This window comes from Salvelinus fontinalis, chromosome 1, assembly GCF_029448725.1.
Source record: "Salvelinus fontinalis isolate EN_2023a chromosome 1, ASM2944872v1, whole genome shotgun sequence".
NCBI classification, from domain to species: domain Eukaryota; kingdom Metazoa; phylum Chordata; class Actinopteri; order Salmoniformes; family Salmonidae; genus Salvelinus; species Salvelinus fontinalis.
Window position 1 is genome coordinate 92,414,598 of NC_074665.1, and position 25,006 is coordinate 92,439,603.

Consider the following 25,006-nt stretch of genomic DNA (forward strand, 5'->3'; position numbering starts at 1 on the left):
TAACAATATTTTGGAAATTCAAATACATGCAGTGATTATCAGTAAAATTTGGTTTAGTCCTTGCAAAAGGTCCCCGGTTCGACACCGGGCGGAAACAGTGCTCTTCGACACATCCAGTGAGAACTGTAGTTATAACAGAGAATAATAATATTTTGGAAATTCAAATACATGCAGTGAATATCAGTAAAATTTGGGATAATCCTTTCAGAACTTACATGCAGCAGTTTCTGTAGTGTAGTGGTTATCATGTTCGCTTAACACGCGGAAGGTCCTCGGTTCGAAACCGGGCGGAAACAGTGCTCTTTGACACGTTCAGTAAGAACTGTATTTATAACAGAGAATAATAATATTTTGGAAATTCAAATACATGCAGTGAATATCAGTAACATTTTGTTTAGTCCTTGCAAAAATCACATGCAACAGTTTCTGTAGTGTAGTGGCTATCACGTTCGCATAACACGCGTAAGGTCCCCGGTTCGAAACCGAGTGGAAACAGTGCTCATCACTTTTGACACATCCAGTAAGAACTTCATTTATGACAGAGAATAGTTGCTTTCATAAATGACTTTTTTGGAAATTCAAATACATGCAGTGAATATCAGTAAAATTTGGTTTAGTCCTTGCAAAAATCACATGCAGCAGTTTCTGTATTGTAGTGGTTATCACGTTCGCTTTACACGCGAAAGGTCCCCGGTTCGAAACCGGGCGGAAAGAGTGCTCTTCGACACATCCAGTGAGAACTGAATTTATAACAGAAAAGAATAATATTTTGGAAATTCAAATATATGCAGTGAATATCAGTAAAATTTGGTTTAGTCCTTGCAAAACTTACATGCAGCAGTTTCTCTAGTATAGTGGTTATCACGATCGCTTCACAAGCGAAAGGTCCCCGGGTGGAAACAGTGCTCTTTTACACATTCAGTAAGAACTGTATTTATAACAGAGAATAACAATATTTTGGAAATTCAAATACATGCAGTGATTATCAGTAAAATTTGGTTTAGTCCTTGCAAAAATCACTAGCAGCAGTTTCTGTATTGTAGTGGTTATCACGTTCGCTTCACACGCGAAAGGTCCCCGGGTGGAAACAGTGCTCTTTGACACGTTCAGTAAGAACTGTATTTATAACAGAGAATAATAATATTTTGGAAATTCAAATACATGCAGTGAATATCAGTAAAATTTGGTTTAGTCCTTGCAAAAATCACATGCAGCAGTTTCTGTAGTGTAGTGGTTATCTTGTTGGCTTTACATGCGAAAGGTCCCCGGTTCGAAACCGAGTGGAAACAGTGCTCATCGCTTTTGACACATCCAGTAAGAACTTCATTTATGACAGAGAATAGTTGCTTTCATAAATGACTTTTTTGGAAATTCAAATACATGCAGTGAATATCAGTAAAATTTGGTTCAGTCCTTGCAAAAATCACATGCAGCAGTTTCTGTATTGTAGTGGTTATCACGTTCGCTTCACACGCGAAAGGTCCCCGGGTGGAAACAGTGCTCTTTGACACATTCAGTAAGAACTGTATTTATAACAGAGAAAAATAATATTTTGGAAATTCAAATACATGCAGTGAATATCAGTAAAATTTGGTTTAGTCCTTGCAAAACTTACATGCAGCAGTGTCTGTAGTGTAGTGGTTATCACGTTCGCTTCACACGCGAAAGGTCGCCGTTTCGAAACCGGGTGGTAAACAGTGCTCATTGACACATTCAGTAAGAACTGTATTTACAACAGAGAAAAATAATATTTTGGAAATTCACATACATGCAGTGAATATCAGTAAAATTTGGTTTAGTCCTTGCAAAACTTACATGCAGCAGTTTCTGTAGTGTAGTGGTTATCACGTTCGCTTCACACGCTTCACACGCTAAAGGTCCCCGGTTCGAAACCGGGTGGAAAAAGTGCTCTTTGACACATTCAGTAAGAACTGTATTTATAACAGAGAAAAATAATATTTTGGAAATTCAAATACATGCAGTGAATATCAGTAAAATTTGGTTTAGTCCTTGCAAAAATCACATGCAGCAGTTTCTGTAGTGTAGTGGTTATCACGTTCGCTTCACACGCGAAAGGTCCCCGGTTCGAAACTGGGTGGAAACAGTGCTCTATGACACATTCAGTAAGAACTGTATTTATAACAGAGAATAATAATATTTTGGAAATTCAAATACATGCAGTGAATATCAGTAAAATTTGGTTTAGTCCTTGCAAAACTCAATTGCAGCAGTTTCTGTAGTCAAGTGGCTATCGCGTTCGCTTAACACGCGGAAGGTCTCCGGTTCGAAACCGGGGCAGAAACAGTGTTCTTTGACAAATTCAGTAAGAACTGTATTTATAACAGAGAATAACAATTTTTTGGAAATTCAAATACATGCAGTGATTATCAGTAAACTTTGGTTTAGTCCTTGCACAATTTACATGCAGCAGTTTCTGTAGTGAAGGGGTTATCACGTTCGCTTCACACGCGAAAGGTCCCCGGTTCGAAACCGGGCGGAAACAGTGCTCTTTGACAAATTCAGTAAGAACTGTATTTATAACAGAGAATAATAATATTTTGGAAATTCAAATACATGCAGTGAATATCAGTAAAATTTGGTTTAGTCCTTGCAAAAATCACATGCAGCTGTTTCTGTCGTGTTGTGGTTATCACGTTCGCTTTACACGCGAAAGGTCCCCGGTTCGAAACCGTGGTGGAAACAGTGCTCTTTGACACATTCAGTAAGAACTGTATTTCTAACAGAGAAAAATAATATTTTGGAAATTCAAATACATGCAGTGAATATCAGTCAAATTTGGTTTAGTCCTTGCAAAACTTACATGCAGCAGTTTCTGTAGTGTAGTGGCTATCACGTTCGCTTAACACGCGGAAGGTCCCCGGTTCGAAACCGAGTGGAAACAGTGCTCATCGCTTTTGACACATCCAGTAAGAACTTCATTTATGACAGAGAATAGTTGCATTCATAAATGACTTTTTTGGAAATTCAAATACATGCAGTGAATATCAGTAAAATTTGGTTTAGTCCTTGCAAAACTTACATGCAGCAGTTTCTCTAGTATAGTGGTTATCACGATCGCTTCACAAGCGTAAGGTCCCCGGTTCGAAACCGGGTGGAAACAGTGCTCTTTTACTCATTCAGTAAGAACTGTATTTATAACAGAGAATAACAATATTTTGGAAATTCAAATACATGCAGTGATTATCAGTAAAATTTGATTTAGTCCTTGCAAAAGGTCCCCGGTTCGACACCGGGCGGAAACAGTGCTCTTCGACACATCCAGTGAGAACTGTAGTTATAACAGAGAATAATAATATTTTGGAAATTCAAATACATGCAGTGAATATCAGTAAAATTTGGGATAATCCTTTCAGAACTTACATGCAGCAGTTTCTGTAGTGTAGTGGTTATCATGTTCGCTTAACACGCGGAAGGTCCTCGGTTCGAAACCGGGCGGAAACAGTGCTCTTTGACACGTTCAGTAAGAACTGTATTTATAACAGAGAATAATAATATTTTGGAAATTCAAATACATGCAGTGAATATCAGTAAAATTTTGTTTAGTCCTTGCAAAAATCACATGCAACAGTTTCTGTAGTGTAGTGGCTATCACGTTCGCATAACACGCGTAAGGTCCCCGGTTCGAAACCGAGTGGAAACAGTGCTCATCACTTTTGACACATCCAGTAAGAACTTCATTTATGACAGAGAATAGTTGCTTTCATAAATGACTTTTTTGGAAATTCAAATACATGCAGTGAATATCAGTAAAATTTGGTTTAGTCCTTGCAAAAATCACATGCAGCAGTTTCTGTATTGTAGTGGTTATCACGTTCGCTTTACACGCGAAAGGTCCCCGGTTCGAAACCGGGCGGAAAGAGTGCTCTTCGACACATCCAGTGAGAACTGAATTTATAACAGAAAAGAATAATATTTTGGAAATTCAAATATATGCAGTGAATATCAGTAAAATTTGGTTTAGTCCTTGCAAAACTTACATGCAGCAGTTTCTCTAGTATAGTGGTTATCACGATCGCTTCACAAGCGAAAGGTCCCCGGGTGGAAACAGTGCTCTTTTACACATTCAGTAAGAACTGTATTTATAACAGAGAATAACAATATTTTGGAAATTCAAATACATGCAGTGATTATCAGTAAAATTTGGTTTAGTCCTTGCAAAAATCACATGCAGCAGTTTCTGTATTGTAGTGGTTATCACGTTCGCTTCACACGCGAAAGGTCCCCGGTTCGAAACCGGGCGGAAACAGTGCTCTTTGACACGTTCAGTAAGAACTGTATTTATAACAGAGAATAATAATATTTTGGAAATTCAAATACATGCAGTGAATATCAGTAAAATTTGGTTTAGTCCTTGCAAAAATCACATGCAGCAGTTTCTGTAGTGTAGTGGTTATCTTGTTGGCTTTACATGCGAAAGGTCCCCGGTTCGAAACCGAGTGGAAACAGTGCTCATCGCTTTTGACACATCCAGTAAGAACTTCATTTATGACAGAGAATAGTTGCTTTCATAAATGACTTTTTTGGAAATTCAAATACATGCAGTGAATATCAGTAAAATTTGGTTCAGTCCTTGCAAAAATCACATGCAGCAGTTTCTGTATTGTAGTGGTTATCACGTTCGCTTCACACGCGAAAGGTCCCCGGGTGGAAACAGTGCTCTTTGACACATTCAGTAAGAACTGTATTTATAACAGAGAAAAATAATATTTTGGAAATTCAAATACATGCAGTGAATATCAGTAAAATTTGGTTTAGTCCTTGCAAAACTTACATGCAGCAGTGTCTGTAGTGTAGTGGTTAATACGTTCGCTTCACACGCGAAAGGTCGCCGTTTCGAAACCGGGTGGTAAACAGTGCTCATTGACACATTCAGTAAGAACTGTATTTACAACAGAGAAAAATAATATTTTGGAAATTCACATACATGCAGTGAATATCAGTAAAATTTGGTTTAGTCCTTGCAAAACTTACATGCAGCAGTTTCTGTAGTGTAGTGGTTATCACGTTCGCTTCACACGCTTCACACGCTAAAGGTCCCCGGTTCGAAACCGGGTGGAAAAAGTGCTCTTTGACACATTCAGTAAGAACTGTATTTATAACAGAGAAAAATAATATTTTGGAAATTCAAATACATGCAGTGAATATCAGTAAAATTTGGTTTAGTCCTTGCAAAAATCACATGCAGCAGTTTCTGTAGTGTAGTGGTTATCACGTTCGCTTCACACGCAAAAGGTCCCCGGTTCGAAACTGGGTGGAAACAGTGCTCTATGACACATTCAGTAAGAACTGTATTTATAACAGAGAATAATAATATTTTGGAAATTCAAATACATGCAGTGAATATCAGTAAAATTTGGTTTAGTCCTTGCAAAACTCAATTGCAGCAGTTTCTGTAGTCAAGTGGCTATCGCGTTCGCTTAACACGCGGAAGGTCTCCGGTTCGAAACCGGGGCAGAAACAGTGCTCTTTGACAAATTCAGTAAGAACTGTATTTATAACAGAGAATAACAATTTTTGGGAAATTCAAATACATGCAGTGATTATCAGTAAACTTTGGTTTAGTCCTTGCACAATTTACATGCAGCAGTTTCTGTAGTGAAGGGGTTATCACGTTCGCTTCACACGCGAAAGGTCCCCGGTTCGAAACCGGGCGGAAACAGTGCTCTTTGACAAATTCAGTAAGAACTGTATCTATAACAGAGAATAATAATATTTTGGAAATTCAAATACATGCAGTGAATATCAGTAAAATTTGGTTTAGTCCTTGCAAAAATCACATGCAGCTGTTTCTGTCGTGTTGTGGTTATCACGTTCGCTTTACACGCGAAAGGTCCCCGGTTCGAAACCGTGGTGGAAACAGTGCTCTTTGACACATTCAGTAAGAACTGTATTTCTAACAGAGAAAAATAATATTTTGGAAATTCAAATACATGCAGTGAATATCAGTCAAATTTGGTTTAGTCCTTGCAAAACTTACATGCAGCAGTTTCTGTAGTCTAGTGGCTATCACGTTCGCTTAACACGCGGAAGGTCCCCGGTTCGAAACCGAGTGGAAACAGTGCTCATCGCTTTTGACACATCCAGTAAGAACTTCATTTATGACAGAGAATAGTTGCATTCATAAATGACTTTTTTGGAAATTCAAATACATGCAGTGAATATCAGTAAAATTTGGTTTAGTCCTTGCAAAACTTACATGCAGCAGTTTCTCTAGTATAGTGGTTATCACGATCGCTTCACAAGCGTAAGGTCCCCGGTTCGAAACCGGGTGGAAACAGTGCTCTTTTACTCATTCAGTAAGAACTGTATTTATAACAGAGAATAACAATATTTTGGAAATTCAAATACATGCAGTGATTATCATTAAAATTTGGTTTAGTCCTTGCAAAAGGTCCCCGGTTCGACACCGGGCGGAAACAGTGCTCTTCGACACATCCAGTGAGAACTGTAGTTGTAACAGAGAATAATAATATTTTGGAAATTCAAATACATGCAGTGAATATCAGTAAAATTTGGGATAATCCTTTCAGAACTTACATGCAGCAGTTTCTGTAGTGTAGTGGTTATCATGTTCGCTTAACACGCGGAAGGTCCTCGGTTCGAAACCGGGCGGAAACAGTGCTCTTTGACACGTTCAGTAAGAACTGTATTTATAACAGAGAATAATAATATTTTGGAAATTCAAATACATGCAGTGAATATCAGTAAAATTTTGTTTAGTCCTTGCAAAAATCACATACAACAGTTTCTGTAGTGTAGTGGCTATCACGTTCGCATAACACGCGTAAGGTCCCCGGTTCGAAACCGAGTGGAAACAGTGCTCATCACTTTTGACACATCCAGTAAGAACTTCATTTATGACAGAGAATAGTTGCTTTCATAAATGACTTTTTTGGAAATTCAAATACATGCAGTGAATATCAGTAAAATTTGGTTTAGTCCTTGCAAAAATCACATGCAGCAGTTTCTGTATTGTAGTGGTTATCACGTTCGCTTTACACGCGAAAGGTCCCCGGTTCGAAACCGGGCGGAAAGAGTGCTCTTCGACACATCCAGTGAGAACTGAATTTATAACAGAAAAGAATAATATTTTGGAAATTCAAATATATGCAGTGAATATCAGTAAAATTTGGTTTAGTCCTTGCAAAACTTACATGCAGCAGTTTCTCTAGTATAGTGGTTATCACGATCGCTTCACAAGCGAAAGGTCCCCGGGTGGAAACAGTGCTCTTTTACACATTCAGTAAGAACTGTATTTATAACAGAGAATAACAATATTTTGGAAATTCAAATACATGCAGTGATTATCAGTAAAATTTGGTTTAGTCCTTGCAAAAATCACATGCAGCAGTTTCTGTCGTGTAGTGGTTATCACGTTCGCTTCACACGCGAAAGGTCCCCGGTTCGAAACCGGGCGGAAACAGTGCTCTTTGACACGTTCAGTAAGAACTGTATTTATAACAGAGAATAATAATATTTTGGAAATTCAAATACATGCAGTGAATATCAGTAAAATTTGGTTTAGTCCTTGCAAAAATCACATGCAGCAGTTTCTGTAGTGTAGTGGTTATCTTGTTGGCTTTACATGCGAAAGGTCCCCGGTTCGAAACCGAGTGGAAACAGTGCTCATCGCTTTTGACACATCCAGTAAGAACTTCATTTATGACAGAGAATAGTTGCTTTCATAAATGACTTTTTTGGAAATTCAAATACATGCAGTGAATATCAGTAAAATTTGGTTCAGTCCTTGCAAAATTCCCATGCAGCAGTTTCTGTATTGTAGTGGTTATCACGTTCGCTTCACACGCGAAAGGTCCCCGGGTGGAAACAGTGCTCTTTGACACATTCAGTAAGAACTGTATTTATAACAGAGAAAAATAATATTTTGGAAATTCAAATACATGCAGTGAATATCAGTAAAATTTGGTTTAGTCCTTGCAAAACTTACATGCAGCAGTGTCTGTAGTGTAGTGGTTATCACGTTCGCTTCACACGCGAAAGGTCGCCGTTTCGAAACCGGGTGGTAAACAGTGCTCATTGACACATTCAGTAAGAACTGTATTTACAACAGAGAAAAATAATATTTTGGAAATTCACATACATGCAGTGAATATCAGTAAAATTTGGTTTAGTCCTTGCAAAACTTACATGCAGCAGTTTCTCTAGTGTAGTGGTTATCACGATGGCTTCACAAGCGAAAGGTCCCCGGTTCGAAACCGGGTGGAAACAGTGCTCTTTTACACATTCAGTAAGAACTGTATTTATAACAGAGAAAAATTATATTGTGGAAATTCAAGTACATGCAGTGAATATCAGTAAAATTTGGTTTAGTCCTTTCAAAACTTACATGCAGCAGTTTCTGTCGTGTAGTGGTTACCGCGTTCGCTTTACACGCGAAAGGTCCCCGGTTCGACACCGGGCGGAAACAGTGCTCATCGATAGATTCAGTAAGAACTGTATTTATAACAGAGAATAATAATATTTTGGAAATTCAAATACATGCAGTGAATATCAGTAAAATTTGGTTTAGTCCTTGCAAAATTCCCATGCAGCAGTTTCTGTAGTGTAGTGGTTATCACGTTCGCTTTACACGCGAAAGGTCCCCGGTTTGAAACCGGGCGGAAAGAGTGATCTTTGACCCCTTTAGTAAGAACTGTATTTATAACAGAGAATAATAATATTTTGGAAATTCAAATACATGCAGAGAATATCAGTAAAATTTGGTTTAGTCCTTGCAAAAGGTCCCCGGTTCGAAACCAGGCGGAAACAGTGCTCTTCGACACATCCAGTGAGAACTGTATTTATAACAGAGAATAATAATATTTTGGAAATTCAAATACATGCAGTGAATATCAGTAAAGTTTGGTTTAGTCCTTGCAAAACTTACATCCAGCAGTTTCTCTAGTGTAGTGGTTATCACGGTCACTTCAAATGCGAAAGGTCCCCGATTCGAAACCGGGCAGAAACAGTGCTCTTTGACACATTCAGTAAGAACTGTATTTATAACAGAGAAAAATAATATTTTGGAAATTCACATACATGCAGTGAATATCAGTAAAATTTGGTTTAGTCCTTGCAAAACTCAATTGCAGCAGTTTCTGTAGTCAAGTGGCTATCGCGTTCGCTTAACACGCGGAAGGTCTCCGGTTCGAAACCGGGGCAGAAACAGTGCTCTTTGACACATTCAGTAAGAACTGTATTTATAACAGAGAATAACAATATTTTGGAAATTCAAATACATGCAGTGATTATCAGTAAACTTTGGTTTAGTCCTTGCACAAATTACATGCAGCAGTTTCTGTAGTGAAGGGGTTATCACGTTCGCTTCACACGCGAAAGGTCCCCGGTTCGAAACCGGGCGGAAACAGTGCTCTTTGACACATCCAGTAAGAAATGTATTTATAACAGAGAACAGTTGCTTTCATAAATGCTGCATTTTGGAAATTCAAATACATGCAGTGAATATCAGTAAAATTTGGTTTAGTCCTTGCAAAAATCACATGCAGCAGTGTCTGTAGTGTAGTGGCTATCACGTTCGCTTAACACGCGGAAGGTTTCGGTTCGAAACCGGGTGGAAACAGTGCTCATCGCTTTTGACACATCCAGTAAGAACTTAATTTATAACAGAGAATAGTTGCATTCATAAATGCTGCATTTTGGAAATTCAAATACATGCAGTGAATATCAGTAAAATTTGGTTTAGTCCTTGCAAAAATCACTTGCAGCAGTTTCTGTATTGTAGTGGCTATCACGTTCGATTAACACGCGGAAGGTCTCCGGTTCGAAACCGGGCAGAAACAGTGCTCTTTGACAAATTCAGTAAGAACTGTATCTATAACAGAGAATAATAATATTTTGGAAATTCAAATACATGCAGTGAATATCAGTAAAATTTGGTTTAGTCCTTGCAAAAATCACATGCAGCTGTTTCTGTCGTGTTGTGGTTATCACGTTCGCTTTACACGCGAAAGGTCCCCGGTTCGAAACCGTGGTGGAAACAGTGCTCTTTGACACATTCAGTAAGAACTGTATTTCTAACAGAGAAAAATAATATTTTGGAAATTCAAATACATGCAGTGAATATCAGTAAAATTTGGTTTAGTCCTTGCAAAACTTCCATGCAGCAGTTTCTGTAGTGTACTGGTTATCACGTTCGCTTAACATGTGAATGGTCCCCGGTTCGAAACCGGGTGGAAACAGTGATCTTTGACAAATTAAGTAAGAACTGTTTTTATAACAGAGAATAATAATATTTTGGAAATTCAAATAGATAAAGTGAATATCAGTAAAATTTGGTTTAGTCCTTGCAAAACTTACATGCAGCAGTTTCTGTATTGTAGGGGTTATCACGTTCGCTTTACACGCGAAAGGTCCCCGGTTCGAAACCGGGTGGAAACAGTGCTCTTTGACACATTCAGTAAGAACTGTATTCATAACAGAGAATAATAATATTTTGGAAATTCACATACATGCAGTGAATATCAGTAAAAATATGGTTTAGTCCCTGCAAAATTCCCATGCAGCAGTTTCTGTAGTGTAGTGGTTATCACGTTCGCTTTACACGCGAAAGATCCCCGGTTTGAAACCGGGCGGAAACAGTGCTCATCGATAGATTCAGTAAGAACTGTATTTATAACAGAGAATAATAATATTTTGGAAATTCAAATACATGCAATGAATATCAGTAGAATTTGGTTTAGTCCATGCAAAACTCACATGCAGCAGTTTCTGTATTGTAGGGGTTATCACGTTCGCTTTACACGCGAAAGGTCCCCGGTTCGAAACCGGGTGGAAACAGTGCTCTTTGACACATTCAGTAAGAACTGTATTTATAACAAAGAATAACAATATTTTGGAAATTCAAATACATGCAGTGATTAACAGTAAAATTTGGTTTAGTCCTTGCAAAAGGTCCCCGGTTCGAAACCGGGCGGAAACAGTGCTCTTCGACACATCCAGTGAGAACTGTATTTATAACAGAGAATAATAATTTTTTTGAAATTCAAATACATGCAGTGAATATCAGTAAAATTTGGTTTAGTCCTTGCAAAACTCACATGCAGCAGTTTCTCTAGTGTAGTGGTTATCACGATCGCTTCACATGCGAAAGGTCCCCGGGTGGAAATAGTGCTCTTTGACACATTCAGTAAGAACTGTATTTATAACAGAGAATAATTGTATTTTGGAAATTCAAATACATGCAGTGAATATCAGTAAAATTTGGTTTAGTCCGCAAAACTTACATGCAGCAGTTTCTGTAGTGTAGTGGTTATCACGTTCGCTTTACACGCGAAAGGTCACCGGTTCGAAACCGGGCGGAAACAGTGCTCATCGATAGAGTCAGTAAGAACTGTATTTATAACACAGAATAATAACATTTTGGAAATTCAAATACATGCAGTGAATATCAGTAAAATTTGGTTTAGTCCTTGCAAAAATCACATGCATCTGTTTCTGTATTGTAGTGGTTATCACGCTCGCTTTACACGCGAAAGGCCCCCGGTTCGAAACCGGGCGGAAACAGTGCTCTTTGACACATTCTGTAAGAACTGTATTTATAACAAAGAATAATAATATTTTGGAAATTCAAATACATGCAGTGATTATCAGTAATATTTGGTTTAGTCCTTGCAAAAGGTCCCCGGTTCGAAACCGGGCGGAAACAGTGCTCATCAATAGATTCAGTAAGAACTGTATTTATAACAGAGAATAATAATATTTTGGAAATTCAAATACATGCAGTGAATATCAGTAAAATATGGTTTAGTCCTTGCAAATATCACATGCAGTGGTTTCTGTAGTGTAGAAGTTATCACATTCGCTTTACACGCGAAAGGTCCCCTGTTCGAAACCTGTTGCAACAGTGCACTTCGCTTTTGACACTTCCAGTAAGAACTTCCTTTATAACAGAGAATAGTTGCATTCATAAATGACTTTTTTTGGAAATTCAAATACATGCAGTGAATATCAGTAACATTCGGTTTAGTCCTTAATCACAGTGGTTCCCCTCCTCTCCATCTCTCAGGATATGGATGCCTTGTCCTTTAGAGGCACTCAGTTAATCACAGTGGTTCCCCTCCTCTCCATCTCTCAGGATATAGATGCCTTGTCCTTTAGAGGCACTCAGTTAATCCCAGTGGTTCCCCTCTCCATCTCTCAGGATATAGATGCCTTCTCCTTTAGAGGCACTCAGTTAATCACAGTGGTTCCCCTCCTCTCCATCTCTCAGGATATAGATGCCTTGTTCTCATGAGGCACTCAGTTAATCCCAGTGGTTCCCCTCCTCTCCATCTCTCAGGATATAGATGTCTTGTTCTCATGAGGCACTCAGTTAATCCCAGTGGTTCCCCTCCTCTCCATCTCTCAGGATATAGATGCCTTGTCCTTTAGAGACACTCAGTTAATCCCAGTGGTTCCCCTCCTCTCCATCTCTCAGGATATAGATGCCTTGTCCTTTAGAGGCACTCAGTTAACCTCTAACGAGCACCTACCCCGGGTCCGGGAGCACCCCCCACCCCCCACCCCCCCCCCCCCACACTGATTAGCATCGCTAGCATAGTGTCACAATTAAATAGTAGCATCTAAATATCATTAAATCACAAGTCCAAGACACCTAATGAAAGATACAGATCCTGTGAATAAAGCCACCATTTCAGATTTTTAAAATGTTTTACAGGGAAGACACAATATGTAAATCTATTAGCTAAACACGTTAGCAAAAATCAACATTTTTCTTGTCCACCATTTTCTCTCAACACCAGTAGCTATCACCAATTCGGCTAAACTAAGATATTGATAGCCACTAACCAAGAAAAAAACTCATCAGATGACAGTCTGATAACATATTTATGGTATAGGATAGGTTTTGTTTGAAAAATGTGCATATTTCAGGTATAAATCATAGTTTGCCATTGCAGCCAGCATCACAAATCTCACCAAAGCTCCTAGAATTACTACAGACAGCAACGTGTATTACCAATTTACTCATCATAAAACATTTCTTAAAAATACACAGCACATAGCAATGGACAGACACAGATCTTGTGAATTCAGACAACATTTCAGATTTTCTAAGTGTTTTACGGCGAAAACACAATAAATCGTTATATTAGCATACCACATACGCAAACGTTATCCGAGCACTAGCCAAAGAGAGCGATATCATATCATCGCAAAATATATTAATTTTTTCACTAACCTTCTCAGAATCCTTCAGATGACACTCCTGTAACATCATATTACAACATACATATACAGTTTGTTCGAAAATGTGCATATTTAGCCACCAAAAACGTGGTTATACAATGAAAATAGTAGCAAAACAAGCCTGGTAAAGTCGGTCGTCATCTTTGAGTGATCTAGTTTAACCTGTCTAGGAGGAGGGTGCCGCTAGCGGCACACCCCCCCCCACATTCCACTGAAAAGGCAGAGGGCGAAATTCAAAAAAAAATATTTTTTTTAAATATTTAACTTTCACACATTAAAGTCCAATACAGCTAATGAAAGACACAGATCTTGTGAATCCAGCCAACATGTCCGATTTTTAAAATGTTTTACAGGGAAGACACAATATGTAAAGATGTAAATCTATTACCTAAAATCCATTAGCATAATCCACCATCTTTTATTTGTCCACCAACACCAGTAGCTATCACCAATTCGGCTAAACTAAGATATTTATAGCCCCTAACCAAGAAAAAAACTCATCAGATGACAGTCTGATAACATATTTATGGTATGGGATAGGTTTTGTTAGAAAAATGTGCATATTTCAGGTAGCTGGCATAGTTTACAATTGCACCCACCGTCACAAATGGACTAGAATAATTACAATGAGCAACGTGTTTACCTAACTACTAATCATCAAACATTTCGTAAAAATACACAGCATACACTAATCGAAAGACACAGATCCTGTGAATACAGACAATATTTCAGATTTTCTAAGTGTCTTACAGCGAAAACACAATAAATCGTTATATTAGCATAGCACATGTGCAAACATTACCCCAGCATTGATTCTAGCCAAAGTGAGCGATAACGTAAACATCGCCAAAATATATTATTTTTTTCACTAACCTTCTCAGAATTCTTCAGATGACACCCCTGTAACATCACATTACAACATACATATACAGTTTGTTCGAAAATGTGCATATTTAGCCACCAAAATCATGGTTAGACAATGAGAAATGTAGCCCAGCTGGTGAGAAAATGTCCATGCGCCATATTAGACAGTGATCTACTCGTATACATAAATACTCATAAACGTGACTAAAAAATATAGGGTGGACAGCGATTGATAGACAATTTAATTCTTAATACAATCGCGGAATTACATTTTTTTAATTATCCTTACTTTTCAATACAGTTTGCGCCAAGCGAAGCCACGTCAAAAAACATGGCATCCTAAGCCACTAACATTTTTCGACAGAAACACGATTTATCATAATAAAAATTTCCTACTTTGAGCTGTTCTTCCATCAGTATCTTGGGCAAAGGATCCTTTCTTGGGTCTAATCGTCTTTTGGTGGAAAGCTGTCCTCTTGCCATGTGGAAATGCCAACTGCGTTCGGGATGAACTGGAAGCGTGCCCAGAGATTCACAGCGTCTCAGAAATAAATGTCCCAAAATCGCACTAAACGGATATAAATTGCTATAAAACGCTTTAAATTAACTACCTTATGATGTTTTTAACTCCTATAACGAGTCTTAACATGACCGGAGAAAGATTACTCCCAACATTAATGCTTGGAACAGGTGCGGGTCGGTGTCCTCCACGCGCATGACGCAGCTCCAAAAGAGTGACTAGCTACAGGGTTTTTTAATTTATAGTGCCTGTGATTGCGCAATCGACCCCATTCAAATCGTCACCACGTAAAGGCATCCAGGGGAAGACGTAAGCAGTGTCCGTATACTCATAGGAATAACATTGGCTTTAAAACTGACTCCAGAACAGTGGCCAAAATTTCTGAAATCTGACTCCATGTCAGGGAAATTGCTGTAGAATGGGTTCTGTTCCCCTTAGAGACAAAATTTCAACTCCTATAGAAACTATAGACTGTTTTCTATCCAATAATAATAATATGCATATTGTACGATCAAGAATTTTGTAGGAAGCCGTTTCAAAAATTACACGATTACCATAAATAGTGACAACAGCGCCCCCAGCTTTAACAGGTTAATCAATAGCTAATCATATACTTGACTAAAAAATACAGGGTTGACAGGAATCGAAAGACAAATTAGTTCTTAATGCAATCGCTGATTTACATTTTTTAAATTATCCTTACTTTTCAATACAGGTTGCGCCAAGCGAAGCTATAGCAAACAAGATGGCGACATAAACGTTTAACATTTATCGACAGAAACACGATTTATCATCATAAATTGTTCTTACTGTGAGCTGTTCTTCCATCAGAATCTTGGGAAAAGAATTCTTTCTTGGGTCTAATCTTCTTTTGGTCGAAAGATGTCCACTTGTCCGTTGAAATGCCCACTAACGTACAACCGGGAGCCCGAAATGTGCCCAGCGCGTCAAAGTGCACAACAAAGCAATGCCTCAAAATCGCACTAAACGGATGTAAATTGCTATGAAACGGTTTAAATTAACTACCTTATGATGTTTTTAACTCCTATAACGAGTAGAAACATGACCGGAAAAATATAACTGGCTACACTAATGCTTGGAAAAAGAGCCGTTCGGTGTCCTCCGCACGCATGACGCATCTGGGAAAGAGTTCCTACCTACACGTGTTTCTGTTTTAGAGTGGCTGTGATTGGGCAATCGATACCATTCAAATCGTCATCACGTAAAGGCATCCAGGGGAAGACGTAAGCCGTGTCTGTATGCTCATAGCAATAACAGTGGCCTTAAAACTGACTCCAGATCAGGGGCCAAAATGTGTGAAATCTGACTCCATGTCAGGGAAATTGCTGTAGAATGAGTTCTGTTCCACTCAGAGACAAAATTCCAACGCCTATAGAAACTAGAGACTGTTTTCTATCCAATAATAATAATAATATGCATATTGTACGATCAAGAATTTTGTAGGAAGCCGTTTAGTCTGTAATGCAATTATGCTAATGAGAAAACAGCACCCCCTGTAGTCGCAAGAAGTTAATCACAGTGGTTCCCCTCCTCTCCATCTCTCAGGATATAGATGCCTTGTCCTTTAGAGGCCCTCAGTTAATCACAGTGGATCCCCTCCTCTCCTGTAAAACTAGTTCATCACAGTGGTTCCTCTCCTCTCCTGTAAAACTAGTTAATCACAGTGGTTCCTCTCCTCTCCTGTAAAACTAGTTCATCACAGTGGTTCCCCTCCTCTCCAGTAAAACTAGTTCATCACAGTGGTTCCCCTCCTCTCCTGTAAAACTAGTTCATCACAGTGGTTCCCCTCCTCTCCTGTAAAACTAGTTCATCACAGTGGGTCCCCTCGTCTCCTGTAAAACTAGTTCATCACAGTGGTTCCCCTCCTCTCCTGTAAAACTAGTTCATCACAGTGGTTCCCCTCCTCTCCTGTAAAACTAGTTCATCACAGTGGTTCCCCTCCTCTCCTGTAAAATTAGTTCATCACAGTGGTTCCCCTCCTCTCCTGACAACTAGTTCAGCACAGTGGTTCCCCTCCTCTCCTGTAAAACTAGTTCATCACAGTGGTTCCCCTCCTCTCCTGTAAAACTAGTTCATCACAATGGTTCCCCTCCTCTCCTGTAAAACTAGTTGATCACAGTGGGTCCCCTCCTCTCCTGTAAAACTAGTTCATCACAGTGGTTCCCCTCCTCTCCTGTAAAACTAGTTCATCACAGTGGTTCCCCTCCTCTCCTGTAAACTAGTTCATCACAGTGGTTCCCCTCCTCTCATGTAAAACTAGTTCATCACAGTGGTTCCCATCCTCTCCTGTAAAACTAGTTCATCACAGTGGTTCCCCTCCTCTCCTGTCAAACTAGTTCATCACAGTGGTTCCCCTCCTCTCCTGTAAAACTAGTTCATCACAGTGGTTCCCCTCCTCTCCTGTAAAACTAGTTCATCACAGTGGGTCCCCTCCTCTCCTGTAAAACTAGTTCATCACAGTGGTTCCCCTCCTCTCCTGTAAAACTAGTTCATCACAGTGGTTCCCCTCCTCTCCTGTAAACTAGTTCATCACAGTGGGTCCCCTCCTCTCCTGTAAAACTAGTTCATCACAGTGGGTCCCCTCCTCTCCTGTAAAACTAGTTCATCACAGTGGTTCCCCTCCTCTCCTGTAAAACTAGTTCATCACAGTGGTTCCCCTCCTCTCCTGGAAAACTAGTTCATCAGAGTGGTTCCCCTCCTCTCCTGTAAAACCAGTTCATCACAGTGGTTCCCCTCCTCTCCTGTAAAACTAGTTCATCACAGTGGTTCCCCTCCTCTCTTGTAAAACGAGTTAGTCACAGTGGTTCCCCTCCTCTCCTGTAAAACTAGTTCATCACAGTGGTTCCCCTCCTCTCTTGTAAAACGAGTTAGTCACAGTGGTTCCCCTCTCCTGTAAAACGAGTTCATCACACTGGTTCCTCTCCTCTCCTGTAAAACTAGTTCATCACAGTGGTTCCTCTCCTCTCCTGTAAAACTAGTTCATCACAGTGGTTCCTCTCCTCTCCTGTAAAACTAGTTCATCACAGTGGTTCCTCTCCTCTCCTGTAAAACTAGTTAATCACAGTGGGTCCCCTCCTCTCCTGTAAAACTAGTTCATCACAGTGGGTCCCCTCCTCTCCTGTAAAACTAGTTCATCACAGTGGGTCCCCTCCTCTCCTGTAAAACTAGTTCATCACAGTGGTTCCCCTCCTCTCCTGTAAACTAGTTCATCACAGTGGGTCCCCTCCTCTCCTGTAAAACTAGTTCATCACAGTGGTTCCCCTCCTCTCCTGTAAAACTAGTTCATCACAGTGGTTCCCCTCCTCTCCTGTAAAACTAGTTCATCACAGTGGTTCCCCTCCTCTCCTGTAAAACTAGTTCATCACAGTGGTTCCCCTCCTCTCCTGTAAAACTAGTTCATCACAGTGGTTCCCCTCCTCTCCTGTAAAACTAGTTCATCACAGTGGTTCCCCTCCTCTCCTGTAAAACTAGTTCATCACAGTGGTTCCCCTCCTCTCTTGTAAAACGAGTTAGTCACAGTGGTTCCCCTCCTCTCCTGTAAAACTAGTTCATCACACTGGGTCCCCTCCTCTCCTGTAAAACTAGTTCATCACAGTGGTTCCCCTCCTCTCCTGAAACTAGTTCATCACAGTGGTTCCTCTCCTCTCCTGTAAAACTAGTTCATCACAGTGGTTCCTCTCCTCTCCTGTAAAACTAGTTCATCACAGTGGTTCCTCTCCTGTAAAACGAGTTAATCACAGTGGTTCCTCTCCTCTCCTGTAAAACTAGTTAATCACAGTGGGTCCCCTCCTCTCCTGTAAAACTAGTTCATCACAGCGGGTCCCCTCCTCTCCTGTAAAACTAGTTCATCACAGTGGTTCCCCTCCTCTCCTGTAAAACTAGTTCATCACAGTGGTTCCTCTCCTCTCCTGTAAAACTAGTTAATCACAGTGGTTCCTCTCCTCTCCTGTAAAACTAGTTAATCACAGTGGGTCCCCTCCTCTCCTGTAAAACTAGTTCATCACAGCGGGTCCCCTCCTCTCCTGTAAAACTAGTTCATCACAGTGGGTCCCCTCCTCTCCTGTAAAACTAGTTCATCACAGTGGTTCCCCTCCTCTCCTGTAAAACTAGTTCATCACAGTGGTTCCCCTCCTCTCTTGTAAAACGAGTTAGTCACAGTGGTTCCCCTCCTCTCCTGTAAAACTAGTTCATCACACTGGGTCCCCTCCTCTCCTGTAAAACTAGTTAATCACAGTGGTTCCCCTCCTCTCCTGTAAAACTAGTTCATCACAGTGGTTCCTCTCCTCTCCTGTAAAACTAGTTCATCACAGTGGTTCCTCTCCTATCCTGTAAAAATAGTTCATCACAGTGGTTCCTCTCCTCTCCTGTAAAACTAGTTAATCACAGTGGTTCCTCTCCTCTCCTGTAAAACTTGTTAATCACAGTGGTTCCCCTCCTCTCCTGTAAAACTAGTTCATCACAGTGGTTCCCCTCCTCTCTTGTAAAACCAGTTTTCACAGTGGTTCCCCTCCACTCCTGTAAAACTAGTTCATCACAGTGGTTCCCCTCCTCTCCTGTAAAACTAGTTCATCACAGTGGTTCCCCTCCTCTCCTGTAAAACTAGTTCATCACAGTGGTTCCCCTCCTCTCCTGTAAAACTAGTTCATCACAGTGGTTCCTCTCCTCTCCTGTAAAACTAGTTAATCACAGTGGGTCGCCTCCTCTCCTGTAAAACTAGTTCATCACACTGGGTCCCCTCCTCTCCTGTAAAACTAGTTCATCACAGTGGTTCCCCTCCTCTCTTGTAAAACGAGTTAGTCACAGTGGTTCACCTCCTCTCCTGTAAAACTAGTTCATCACACTGCGTCCCCTCCTCTCCTGTAAAACTAGTTAATCACAGTGGTTCCCCTCCTCTCCTGTAAAACTAGTTCATCACAGTGGTTCCTCTCCTCTCCTGTAAAACTAGTTAATCACAGTGGTTCCTCTCCTCTCCTGTAAAACTAGTTCATCACAGTGGGTCCCCTCCTCTCCTGTAAAACTAGTTCATCACAGCGGGTCCCCTCCTCTCCTGTAAAACTAGTTCATCACAGTGGTTCCTCTCCTCTCCTGTAAAACTAGTTCATCACAGTGGTTCCTCTCCTCTCCTGTAAAACTAGTTAATCACAGTGGTTCCTCTCCTCTCCTGTAAAACTAGTTAATCACAGTGGTTCCTCTCCTCTCCTGTAAAACTAGTTAATCACAGTGGTTCCCCTCCTCTCCTGTAAAACTAGTTAATCACAGTGGTTCCCCTCCTCTCCTGTAAAACTAGTTCATCACAGTGGTTCCCCTCCTCTCCTGTAAAACTAGTTCATCACAGTGGTTCCCCTCCTCTCCTGTAAAACTAGTTCATCACAGTGGTTCCCCTCCTCTCCTGTAAAACTAGTTAATCACAGTGGTTCCCCTCCTCTCCTGTAAAACTAGTTCATCACAGTGGTTCCCCTCCTCTCCTGTAAAACTAGTTCATCACAGTGGTTCCCCTCCTCTCCTGTAAAACGAGTTAGTCACAGTGGTTCCCCTCCTCTCCTGTAAAACTAGTTCATCACACTGGGTCCCCTCCTCTCCTGTAAAACTAGTTCATCACACTGGGTCCCCTCCTCTCCTGTAAAACTAGTTCATCACAGTGGTTCCCCTCTCCTGTAAAACTAGTTCATCACAGTGGTTCCTCTCCTCTCCTGTAAAACTAGTTCATCACAGTGGTTCCTCTCCTCTCCTGTAAAAATAGTTCATCACAGTGGTTTCTCTCCTCTCCTGTAAAACTAGTTAATCACAGTGGTTCCTCTCCTCTCCTGTAAAACTAGTTAATCACAGTGGGTCCCCTCCTCTCCTGTAAAACTAGTTCATCACAGTGGTTCCTCTCCTCTCCTGTAAAACTAGTTAATCACAGTGGTTCCCCTCTCCTGTAAAACTAGTTAATCACAGTGGTTCCCCTCCTCTCCTGTAAAACTAGTTCATCACAGTGGTTCCTCTCCTCTCCTGTAAAACTAGTTAATCACAGTGGTTCCCCTCTCCTGTAAAACTAGTTAATCACAGTGGTTCCCCTCCTCTCCTGTAAAACTAGTTCATCACAGTGGTTCCCCTCCTCTCCTGTAAAACTAGTTCATCACAGTGGTTCCCCTCCTCTCCTGTAAAACTAGTTCATCACAGTGGTTCCCCTCCTCTCCTGTAAAACTAGTTAATCACAGTGGTTCCCCTCTCCTGTAAAACTAGTTCATCACAGTGGGTCCCCTCCTCTCCTGTAAAACTAGTTCATCACAGTTGTTCCCCTCCTCTCCTGTAAAACTAGTTCATCACAGTTGTTCCCCTCCTCTCCTGTAAAACTAGTTCATCACAGTGGTTCCCCTCCTCTCCTGTAAAACTAGTTCATCACAGTGGTTCCCCTCCTCTCCTGTAAAACTAGTTAATCACAGTGGTTCCCCTCCTCTCCTGTAAAACTAGTTCATCACAGTTGTTCCCCTCCTCTCCTGTAAAACTAGTTCATCACAGTGGGTCCTCTCCTCTCCTGTAAAACTAGTTCATCACAGTGGTTCCCCTCCTCTCCTGTAAAACTAGTTCATCACAGTGGGTCCCCTCCTCTCCTGTAAAACTAGTTCATCACAGTGGGTCCCCTCCTCTCCTGTAAAACTAGTTCATCACAGTGGGTCCCCTCCTCTCCTGTAAAACTAGTTCATCATAGTGGTTCCTCTCCTCTCCTGTAAAACTAGTTCATCACAGTGGTTCCCCTCTCCTGTAAAACTAGTTCATCACAGTGGTTCCCCTCCTCTCCTGTAAAACTAGTTAATCACAGTGGTTCCTCTCCTCTCCTGTAAAACTAGTTCATCACAGTGGTTCCCCTCCTCTCCTGTAAAACTAGTTCATCACAGTGGTTCCCCTCCTCTCCTGTAAAACTAGTTCATCACAGTGGTTCCCCTCCTCTCCTGTAAAACTAGTTCATCACAGTGGTTCCCCTACTCTCTTGTAAAACCAGTTAGTCACAGTGGTTCCCCTCCTCTCCTGTAAAACTAGTTCATCACAGTGGTTCCCCTCCTCTCCTGTAAAACTAGTTCATCACAGCGGTTCCTCTCCTCTCCTGTAAAACTAGTTCATCACAGCGGGTCCCCTCCTCTCCTGTAAAACTAGTTCATCACAGCGGGTCCCCTCCTCTCCTGTAAAACTAGTTCATCACAGTGGTTCCCCTCTCCTGTAAAACTAGTTCATCACAGTGGTTCCTCTCCTCTCATGTAAAACTAGTTCATCACAGTGGTTCCCCTCCTCTCCTGTAAAACTAGTTCATCACAGTGGTTCCCCTCCTCTCCTGTAAAACTAGTTCATCACAGTGGTTCCCCTCCTCTTCTGTAAAACTAGTTCATCACAGTGGTTCCCCTCCTCTCCTGTAAAACTAGTTCATCACAGTGGTTCCCCTCCTCTCCTGTAAAACTAGTTCATCACAGTGGTTCCCCTCCTCTCCTGTAAAACTTGTTCATCACAGTGGTTCCCCTCCTCTCCTGTAAAACTAGTTCATCACAGTGGTTCCCCTCCTCTTCTGTAAAACTAGTTCATCACAGTGGTTCCTCTCCTCTCCTGTAAAACTAGTTAATCACAGTGGGTCGCCTCCTCTCCTGTAAAACTAGTTCATCACACTGGGTCCCCTCCTCTTCTGTAAAACTAGTTCATCACAGTGGTTCCCCTCCTCTCTTGTAAAACGAGTTAGTCACAGTGGTTCACCTCCTCTCCTGTAAAACTAGTTCATCACACTGCGTCCCCTCCTTTCCTGTAAAACTAGTTAATCACAGTGGTTCCCCTCCTCTCCTGTAAAACTAGTTCATCACAGTGGTTCCTCTCCTCTCCTGTAAAACTAGTTAATCACAGTGGTTCCTCTCCTCTCCTGTAAAACTAGTTCATCACAGTGGGTCCCCTCCTCTCCTGTAAAACTAGTTCATCACAGCGGATCCCCTCCTCTCCTGTAAAACTAGTTCATCACAGTGGTTCCTCTCCTCTCCTGTAAAACTAGTTCATCACAGTGGTTCCTCTCCTCTCCTGTAAAACTAGTTAATCACAGTGGTTCCTCTCCTCTCCTGTAAAACTAGTTAATCACAGTGGTTCCTCTCCTCTCCTGTAAAACTAGTTAATCACAGTGGTTCCCCTCCTCTCCTGTAAAACTAGTTAATCACAGTGGTTCCCCTCCTCTCCTGTAAAACTAGTTCATCACAGTGGTTCCCCTCCTCTCCTGTAAAACTAGTTCATCACAGTGGTTCCCCTCCTCTCCTGTAAAACTAGTTCATCACAGTGGTTCCCCTCTTCTCCTGTAAAACTAGTTCATCACAGTGGTTCCCCTCCTCTCCTGTAAAACTAGTTCATCACAGTGGTTCCCCTCCTCTCCTGTAAAACTAGTTCATCACAGTGGTTCCCCTCCTCTCCTGTAAAACGAGTTAGTCACAGTGGTTCCCCTCCTCTCCTGTAAAACTAGTTCATCACACTGGGTCCCCTCCTCTCCTGTAAAACTAGTTCATCACACTGGGTCCCCTCCTCTCCTGTAAAACTAGTTCATCACAGTGGTTCCCCTCTCCTGTAAAACTAGTTCATCACAGTGGTTCCTCTCCTCTCCTGTAAAACTAGTTCATCACAGTGGTTCCTCTCCTCTCCTGTAAAAATAGTTCATCACAGTGGTTTCTCTCCTCTCCTGTAAAACTAGTTAATCACAGTGGTTCCTCTCCTCTCCTGTAAAACTAGTTAATCACAGTGGGTCCCCTCCTCTCCTGTAAAACTAGTTCATCACAGTGGTTCCTCTCCTCTCCTGTAAAACTAGTTAATCACAGTGGTTCCCCTCTCCTGTAAAACTAGTTAATCACAGTGGTTCCCCTCCTCTCCTGTAAAACTAGTTCATCACAGTGGTTCCCCTCCTCTCCTGTAAAACTAGTTCATCACAGTGGTTCCCCTCCTCTCCTGTAAAACTAGTTCATCACAGTGGTTCCCCTCTTCTCCTGTAAAACTAGTTAATCACAGTGGTTCCCCTCTCCAGTAAAACTAGTTCATCACAGTGGTTCCCCTCCTCTCCTGTAAAACTAGTTCATCACAGTGGTTCCCCTCCTCTCCTGTAAAACTAGTTAATCACAGTGGTTCCCCTCCTCTCCTGTAAAACTAGTTCATCACAGTTGTTCCCCTCCTCTCCTGTAAAACTAGTTCATCACAGTGGGTCCTCTCCTCTCCTGTAAAACTAGTTCATCACAGTGGTTCCCCTCCTCTCCTGTAAAACTAGTTAATCACAGTGGGTCCCCTCCTCTCCTGTAAAACTAGTTCATCACAGTGGGTCCCCTCCTCTCCTGTAAAACTAGTTCATCACAGTGGGTCCCCTCCTCTCCTGTAAAACTAGTTCATCATAGTGGTTCCTCTCCTCTCCTGTAAAACTAGTTCATCACAGTGGTTCCCCTCTCCTGTAAAACTAGTTCATCACAGTGGTTCCCCTCCTCTCCTGTAAAACTAGTTAATCACAGTGGTTCCTCTCCTCTCCTGTAAAACTAGTTCATCACAGTGGTTCCCCTCCTCTCCTGTAAAACTAGTTCATCACAGTGGTTCCCCTCCTCTCCTGTAAAACTAGTTCATCACAGTGGTTCCCCTCCTCTCCTGTAAAACTAGTTCATCACAGTGGTTCCCCTACTCTCTTGTAAAACCAGTTAGTCACAGTGGTTCCCCTCCTCTCCTGTAAAACTAGTTCATCACAGTGGGTCCCCTCCTCTCCTGTAAAACTAGTTCATCACAGTGGTTCCCCTCCTCTCCTGTAAAACTAGTTCATCACAGTGGGTCCCCTCCTCTCCTGTAAAACTAGTTCATCATAGTGGTTCCTCTTCTCTCCTGTAAAACTAGTTCATCAAAGTGGTTCCCCTCCTCTCCTGTAAAACTAGTTCATCACAGTGGTTCCCCTCCTCTCCTGTAAAACTAGTTCATCACAGTGGTTCCCCTCCTCTCCTGTAAAACTAGTTAATCACAGTGGTTCCCCTCCTCTCCTGTAAAACTAGTTCATCAGTGGTTCCCCTCCTCTCCTGTAAAACTTGTTCATCACAGTGGGTCCTCTCCTCTCCTGTAAAACTAGTTCATCACAGTGGTTCCCCTCTCCTGTAAAACTAGTTCATCACAGTGGTTCCCCTCCTCTCCTGTAAAACTAGTTAATCACAGTGGTTCCCCTCCTCTCCTGTAAAACTAGTTCATCACAGTTGTTCCCCCCCTCTCCTGTAAAACTAGTTCATCACAGTGGGTCCTCTCCTCTCCTGTAAAACTAGTTCATCACAGTGGTTCCCCTCCTCTCCTGTAAAACTAGTTCATCACAGTGGTTCCCCTCCTCTCCTGTAAAACTAGTTCATCACAGTGGGTCCCCTCATCTCCTTT

General features: G+C 41.3%; 21 non-coding genes across 21 annotated transcripts; all 21 read left to right on the plus strand.

The window, feature by feature from the left end:
* Positions 1 to 223: 223 nt before the first annotated feature.
* Positions 224 to 296, plus strand: trnav-aac (transfer RNA valine (anticodon AAC)). The gene has a single exon. It is a non-coding gene; the product is annotated as a tRNA-Val (tRNA).
* A 345-nt stretch (positions 297 to 641) lies between these two features.
* Positions 642 to 714, plus strand: trnav-uac (transfer RNA valine (anticodon UAC)). Its single transcript has one exon. It is a non-coding gene; the product is annotated as a tRNA-Val (tRNA).
* Positions 715 to 2,031: 1,317 nt separating this feature from the next.
* trnav-cac (transfer RNA valine (anticodon CAC)) lies at positions 2,032 to 2,104 on the plus strand. Its single transcript has one exon. It is a non-coding gene; the product is annotated as a tRNA-Val (tRNA).
* Positions 2,105 to 2,430: 326 nt separating this feature from the next.
* Positions 2,431 to 2,503, plus strand: trnav-cac (transfer RNA valine (anticodon CAC)). Its single transcript has one exon. It is a non-coding gene; the product is annotated as a tRNA-Val (tRNA).
* Positions 2,504 to 2,829: 326 nt separating this feature from the next.
* On the plus strand, positions 2,830 to 2,902 carry trnav-aac (transfer RNA valine (anticodon AAC)). The gene has a single exon. It is a non-coding gene; the product is annotated as a tRNA-Val (tRNA).
* Positions 2,903 to 3,389: 487 nt separating this feature from the next.
* On the plus strand, positions 3,390 to 3,462 carry trnav-aac (transfer RNA valine (anticodon AAC)). The gene has a single exon. It is a non-coding gene; the product is annotated as a tRNA-Val (tRNA).
* A 345-nt stretch (positions 3,463 to 3,807) lies between these two features.
* trnav-uac (transfer RNA valine (anticodon UAC)) lies at positions 3,808 to 3,880 on the plus strand. The gene has a single exon. It is a non-coding gene; the product is annotated as a tRNA-Val (tRNA).
* A 314-nt stretch (positions 3,881 to 4,194) lies between these two features.
* trnav-cac (transfer RNA valine (anticodon CAC)) lies at positions 4,195 to 4,267 on the plus strand. Its single transcript has one exon. It is a non-coding gene; the product is annotated as a tRNA-Val (tRNA).
* A 941-nt stretch (positions 4,268 to 5,208) lies between these two features.
* trnav-cac (transfer RNA valine (anticodon CAC)) lies at positions 5,209 to 5,281 on the plus strand. Its single transcript has one exon. It is a non-coding gene; the product is annotated as a tRNA-Val (tRNA).
* A 326-nt stretch (positions 5,282 to 5,607) lies between these two features.
* trnav-cac (transfer RNA valine (anticodon CAC)) lies at positions 5,608 to 5,680 on the plus strand. The gene has a single exon. It is a non-coding gene; the product is annotated as a tRNA-Val (tRNA).
* An 886-nt stretch (positions 5,681 to 6,566) lies between these two features.
* On the plus strand, positions 6,567 to 6,639 carry trnav-aac (transfer RNA valine (anticodon AAC)). Its single transcript has one exon. It is a non-coding gene; the product is annotated as a tRNA-Val (tRNA).
* A 345-nt stretch (positions 6,640 to 6,984) lies between these two features.
* On the plus strand, positions 6,985 to 7,057 carry trnav-uac (transfer RNA valine (anticodon UAC)). Its single transcript has one exon. It is a non-coding gene; the product is annotated as a tRNA-Val (tRNA).
* A 314-nt stretch (positions 7,058 to 7,371) lies between these two features.
* trnav-cac (transfer RNA valine (anticodon CAC)) lies at positions 7,372 to 7,444 on the plus strand. Its single transcript has one exon. It is a non-coding gene; the product is annotated as a tRNA-Val (tRNA).
* Positions 7,445 to 8,575: 1,131 nt separating this feature from the next.
* trnav-uac (transfer RNA valine (anticodon UAC)) lies at positions 8,576 to 8,648 on the plus strand. The gene has a single exon. It is a non-coding gene; the product is annotated as a tRNA-Val (tRNA).
* Positions 8,649 to 9,315: 667 nt separating this feature from the next.
* Positions 9,316 to 9,388, plus strand: trnav-cac (transfer RNA valine (anticodon CAC)). Its single transcript has one exon. It is a non-coding gene; the product is annotated as a tRNA-Val (tRNA).
* Positions 9,389 to 10,147: 759 nt separating this feature from the next.
* Positions 10,148 to 10,220, plus strand: trnav-aac (transfer RNA valine (anticodon AAC)). The gene has a single exon. It is a non-coding gene; the product is annotated as a tRNA-Val (tRNA).
* A 126-nt stretch (positions 10,221 to 10,346) lies between these two features.
* On the plus strand, positions 10,347 to 10,419 carry trnav-uac (transfer RNA valine (anticodon UAC)). Its single transcript has one exon. It is a non-coding gene; the product is annotated as a tRNA-Val (tRNA).
* Positions 10,420 to 10,546: 127 nt separating this feature from the next.
* On the plus strand, positions 10,547 to 10,619 carry trnav-uac (transfer RNA valine (anticodon UAC)). Its single transcript has one exon. It is a non-coding gene; the product is annotated as a tRNA-Val (tRNA).
* Positions 10,620 to 10,745: 126 nt separating this feature from the next.
* trnav-uac (transfer RNA valine (anticodon UAC)) lies at positions 10,746 to 10,818 on the plus strand. The gene has a single exon. It is a non-coding gene; the product is annotated as a tRNA-Val (tRNA).
* Positions 10,819 to 11,272: 454 nt separating this feature from the next.
* trnav-uac (transfer RNA valine (anticodon UAC)) lies at positions 11,273 to 11,345 on the plus strand. Its single transcript has one exon. It is a non-coding gene; the product is annotated as a tRNA-Val (tRNA).
* Positions 11,346 to 11,471: 126 nt separating this feature from the next.
* On the plus strand, positions 11,472 to 11,544 carry trnav-uac (transfer RNA valine (anticodon UAC)). Its single transcript has one exon. It is a non-coding gene; the product is annotated as a tRNA-Val (tRNA).
* Positions 11,545 to 25,006: the final 13,462 nt, after the last annotated feature.